The sequence below is a fragment of the Nematolebias whitei genome, chromosome 1 (assembly GCF_014905685.2).
Source record: "Nematolebias whitei isolate Nwh7 chromosome 1, NemWhi1, whole genome shotgun sequence".
Lineage (NCBI taxonomy): Eukaryota > Metazoa > Chordata > Actinopteri > Cyprinodontiformes > Rivulidae > Nematolebias > Nematolebias whitei.
This window is the reverse complement of record NC_056498.1, coordinates 91759868-91766190: the sequence shown is the minus strand read 5'-3', so window position 1 is coordinate 91766190 and position 6323 is coordinate 91759868.

Sequence of the window (6323 nt, the reverse complement as noted above, 5' to 3'; positions counted from 1 at the left end):
ACACTATTTCAGCTTTCATAACATCGCCAGCGTAACACAGCGTAAACATGCAGAGCCAAGCTCCAAGCGGCGCAGCTTCAGAGGCGTTTCAGCACAGCTGACAAACTGTTATTTTTCATGCCAACATGTAAAATCAATCTTTACACGAATACACAGTCATTTATGAACACGTAACGGGCCACCAGATGTAGTATGACATATGCAGGATATATTCATACATTTTCACGGGTTCTTCATTTTTCTGACTGTGTAACATGCGTGCATTGAGTTTAACAGAAACGTAAACGAGAGACGTTATTTATCTTTGACCCATCAAAATGAATGCGGTCATTTATTTACAGAATCAAAGTTTAACATCAAACATTTACATTAATTTGGCAAAATATGAAAACAATAACATGGCTAGTTTCACAGGAAGTGGGAACAATACGGAGATTGTTGTCACTTTTCAGCAGAAACAGACATCAATCACACGGCGGTGATTGAGAACTTTGCTTCAGACATTTCTAAAATATCTGTAATGATTTTAGGAGAAAGGAGAGTTTAAAGATGGAAAATGGAGATTTATCTTACAGAGAGATGTGTGAGGGAATTTATCTGTTTGACCAGAAACGTGCACGCTCCTTCAGATCTCAGCTTGGCCACGGTACGCTTGGTCGAAGTAGAACTTTTACCTGGTTGATGATAGATCAGGTCGGCGTGAAGTCCTTCTTTTGACTCTTTCAGCGTCTCCGTTGAGAACAGCTAAAATACTTTTAGGAGTCGTGTGAGGTTATCCAAACAGAAGTTATAATTCCCAAAATCGTCTCTGCATTCTGGATTGCAAGAATTCTGAACTCCTTCAGAACTCTACTCGTCACATCTCGTCTCATCTCATCCCTGAGAGAACTCTGAAGCTTCTCTATCAGAGAACTTTTTCATCTCACTTCTCCATGAGCTGCATCCGAGAGCGTTGAACTGGGAAGTTGCCACATTTAAATGGGTCGACTTCCGGTTCATTTGAGGGCTTTCTAATTGGTGGATGGACCAGAACAGAGGTGTGGTTTGTGATGTAAGGTGTTATGAAAGTCAAGGATAGAGATTAGGATTGTTTAAAACAGACAGAAAGATTATTGGAGAAAACCAGACTTCATGGAGTCTCTACTCCTAGTATCTGCTGTAAAAGTTAAACATGACATTTCTTTTCAGTAAACTTTTTAGTTGACCGAAACCTGAACTTTAACACACACTTACAAACTTGCTCATTGAAGACAGAAAAATCAAGAAATGCATATTACCCTGATTTCTTCTTTGAATGAGGAATAAAAATCATTACTTACTGTTTATGTAAATAAAAATGAGTAGTTCTCTTCAACCTGTAAACATTGTTTGAACTAACACAATTTGATTATTAAAACATTTGTAAAATAGTAATGATCATAGAGAATTGTCATTTCTACTTGATTAATTCAAGAAAGAAAGTCTCAGGATGGGTCAAACTGTATTTCTGGATGCAGATCAATGAAATAACAGTTTCTGTCCATCTGGTCAGATTTGACATCAGGTCAAGTTCACTACAGCATGAAGTGCTCCAAAATCTCCTGATACCTAGCTGCATTGACCCTGCCCTTGATAAAACACAGTGGACCAACACCAGCAGCTGACATGGCACCCCAGACCATCACTGACTGTGGGTGATTCACACTGGTCTTCTGACATTTTGGCATTTCCTTCTCCCCAGTCTTCCTCCAGACTCTGGCACCTTGATTTCTGAATGGCATGCAACATTTTCTTTCATCCGAAAAAAGTACTTTGGACCACTGAGCAACAGTCCAGTGCTGCTTCTCTGTAGCCCAGGTCAGGCGCATCTGCCGCTGTTTCTGGTTCAAAAGTGGCTTGACCTGGAGAATGCGGCACCTGTAGCCCATTTCCTGCACACGCCTGTGCACGGTGGCTCTGGATGTTTCTACTCCAGACTCAGTCCACTGCTTCCGCAGGTCCCCCAAGGTCTGGAATCGGCCCTTCTCCACAATCCTCCTCAGGGTCCGGTCACCTCTTCTCGTTGTGCAACATTTTCTGCCACACTTTTCCCTTCCCACTGAGGTGCCTTGATACAGCACTCTGGGAACAGCCTATTCGTTCAGCAATTTCTTTCTGTGTCTTACCCTCTTGCTTGAGGGTGTCAATGATGGCCTTCTGGACAGCAGTCAGGCTGGCAGTCTTACCCATGATTGCGGTTTTGAGTAATGAACAAGGCTGGGAGTTTTTAAAAGCCTCAGGAATCTTTTGCAGGTGTTTAGAGTTACGTTGTTGATTCAGATGGTTAGGTTAATAGCTTGCTTAGAGAACCTTTTCATGGTATGCTAATTTTTTGGGACAGGCATTTTGGGTTTTCATGAGCTGTATGCCATAATCATCAGTATTAAAACAATTAAAGACCTGAAATATTTCAGTTGGTGTGCAATGAATCTGAAATAGATGAAAGTTTCATTTTTATCATTACATTATGGAAAATAATGACCTTTATCACAATATGCTAATTTTTTGAGAAGGACCTGTATATATTTATATATGCTGTTGTTCCTGCTAGCATCTCCAGAAGGAGAAAATATGAACATGTCATCTCATAGCTGGACATCCTTCCTCCTAATCATTCCGTCTCTTTTCTCCAGATTGGTCGATCCACAGAGAGTCCGATAGACTTTGTGGTGACAGACACGGTGGCTGGCAGCCAGAGTAACGCAGACACTCAGTCAGTCCAGAGCACCATCTCCCGCTTTGCCTGCCGCATCATATGTCAACGCACGCCGCCTTATACAGCTCGCATCTACGCTGCAGGCTTTGACTCCTCCAAGAACATCTTCCTGGGGGTGAGAATGGTCCCATCTCATGCTTCAGACATGTACTGGCAATAATATCAAAACCAGCTATGTTTTTTTTCTTATGTCTTGACAATAGAGGGTTCTTATCAGACGCTTGATCATTTACTTTTTTGTCTAGTTATTTCCAGCTGCAGCTCTTCTCAGTGTGTCACAGTAAATCTTCCATTTTTCATGTCTCTGTTCTCATCAGGAGAAAGCTGCTAAGTGGAAGACGTGTGATGGCCAAATGGATGGGCTGACCACCAACGGCGTTCTGGTGATGCACCCTCGCCATGGCTTCACACAAGACTCTAAACCGGGAGTATGGAGGGAGATCTCCGTCTGTGGAAATGTCTTCACCCTGCGAGAGACCCGCTCAGCGCAACAGCGGGGAAAGATGGTAAGATAAATCTGTTTTAGTTTTTGTACATTTTTCCTCCCCACATTTTTTGCACTCCCATCTCAAAGTCAGGCCAGTCGAACCTCCACACCACCTGACATTCAATTAAATTCATTTCAAAAATACTTTGTTAATCCCAAAGGGAAATTAATTGTTGATGTAGCTCATCCTGGTTTCATTAGAGTTGTTATAGATGCTGATGGCTTTCTTGTAGCAGCAGTCCTTTCCACAGCGGATCTGAAGGAACTGGCTGCAGATGCCGATCCGTCCACCCAGACCCAGCAGACCTCTCGGTCCTCTTGGGCAGCAGGACTGTCTGAATGCCGGGCAGAACTCCTCCCCCAGTGATGGCCATTTCACCCAGCAAGCCTGCCAAGCCCCTCTTCACCATGGACTTAACTGCAGGTGTCAAGGGACAATCTTGGTCCTCCAGCTTTCACGAGCTGTGTTTCTCACTACCTCCAAGTACCTCCAAGATCTCAGCGGTCAGGCACTCGAGCACCGCCTCCAGGGAGACAGAGATGCATCCATGGCACCTCCTTTTCAACTCATTTGGGATTTGGGGCTGCAGTACAGGTCTTATTTGAGCTTTTGAGATGTTAATCAGCAGCTCCCAGTTGTAAAAAACTACCTTGTTGTTATGGTTACACATCATAGCAAATGTCCAAAAGTAAAAAAGATTTCAGTAAAAATCCTTTCATCTGATACTAGAGGAAGTAATCATCCAAAAAAAGTGATTTACATCCAGAAAAAACAGGAATTAAAGTTTTCAAAAGCAAAATCTCAGAATGAATGTAAGAGAGCTACTCCAACATGCAGCCACATTGAGCAGCACAATTCTGGGTTTTGTTGTGGATAGAATACCACGTCGTGTTCAAAACGGCGGAGGCGTCGCCCTTCGTATAAAAGATTTATTTGACACAACATGGGTTACAGATATTCAGAGACAAACAATTACATTAATAAGATATATGCATATAAATGGAGCATTAAGAACGAACCGCCTCGTGTGCGTCTCCCGGAAAAATGCTCGGTGCGCGTGCGTCATTCCCGGCCTTTTATCCCCGTTTGAGAAGGCTAGCTTCCTGATTGGTTCAGCTTCTGTCGCTATGGTTACGACTTAGCCCGCCCCCTCAAGGACGTTAACGTCTATATTTCAGATAAGTTTTGGTTCACCGAAATCGGCTTTTGTTTAAAGTTTAACTTGCTATACTTTTAGGGATACAAAATGATTCGTGTCTAAGTTGTTTATACGTAATAATTAATAACTATTAATTATTACCTACCTCATGGGTGTTAATTCAATATCTGTTGGAGGCCTGGTGATTCTGTTTTTAAGGCAGATTCATCTTAGTTTCTGTGTCTGCGTTTAAAACTGTTAACACTGTTTGTTTAACGTGATTATACCTTAGTGATAACACTGATTTGAAATAGTTGTTTATTTCTAGGAATAATTATATTGTAGTGAGTCACGTTGGTACGTGCCACTAGTTGTATGACAAATATATGTGGTATATATTTATGCATACTTTTCACGAGTTCCTCATCTTTCTGACTGTGTAATGTCGTGTATTGAGTTCAACAGAAATGTAACGAGAGACGTTATTTACCTTTGACCCATCAAAATGAATGGAGTCATTTATTTTCAGAATCAAAGTTTAACATCAAACATTTACATTAATTTGGCAAAATATGAAAATAATAACAGACAAGTTTCACAGAAAATGAGCGTCGATCACTCGGCGGTGAACGAGGACTTTGCTTCAGATATTTCTAAAATATCTGTACTGGTTTTGTGAGAGAGAGAAGAGTTTAAGATGAAATGGAGATTTTCTTACAGAGAACTATGTGAGAGAATTAATATCTGTTGACCAGAACGTGCACGCTTCATCAGATCTCAGCTCGTTTCCGGTACACTTTAGTCGAAGAAGAGACCGTTACCTTGTTGATGATAGATCAGCTCGATAGAGAGTCCTCCAGACCTTTCAGCGTCTCCGTTGAGAGCTGCTGAAATCCTTAGATAGTCGTGCGTGGGTTGTTCAAACAGAAGTTATAATTCCAAACGTCTCTGACTCTCCTGAATTCTCGAATTCTCTTCCATTCACTTCACCATTCTCCATGAATTCTAACCAATTCTCTTCAGAACTCCTTGAGCACTAACTTGAGAACTGCTTCAGAACTAACTTGAACTGGGGAGTTGCCACATTTTAAATGGGTCGACTTCCGGTTCAATTTAGAGCTTTCTGATTCGTGGATGTACCAGAAAGAGGTGTGGTTTTTGACGTAAGGTATTATCAAAAGTCGAGGTCAGGGAATGAGATTTGTTTAACAACTGACAGAGAGATTATTGCAGAAAAGCAGACTTTTTGGAGCCTCACTCTGTTGTATCTTTCCAAATAGTAAAACATGACATCCCTTTTTCAGTAAACATTTAGTTGACCGAAGCTTCAACTTTCACATACTTACGACTTGGCTCATTTCAGACAGAAAATCAAGAAATGCATATTCAGGTGATTTCTTCTTTGAATGAGGAATAAAAATCATTACTTACTGTTTATGTAAAATAAAAATGAGTAGTTCTTTTCAACCTGTAAGCATTGAGTGAAACTAACACAATTTGATTATCAAACATTTGTAAGACAGTAATGATTATAAAGAATTGTCTTTTCTGCTTGATTAATTCAAGAAAGAAAGTCATCAGATGGCTCAGACTTATTCAGATCAATGAAAATAACAGTCTCTGTCCATCTGGTAGATTTGAGGTCATCAGGGTCAGATAAGGGTCAGACCAGGTTCACTACAGTCCCCCCTTTGGAAATCATCACCTGTCCATGGGGATGAATTCCAACCGTGAACTTAGACCTTCAAATGTCCTTGAGCTTGATGTAATCCAGTACGGAAGACCAAAGTCAGAAGTAATCCTTCAAGGAAGACTAAAGTCAGAAGTAATCCAGCAAGGAAACAAAGTCAAGGTAATTCCACAATGTTCTTGGTATTCCATTGTGTTGATTATAATCCCATATCGTCTCGATAATCCCATTGTAGCAATGCTTTAACCCCTTGGAAACAGAGTCTGTAATCCA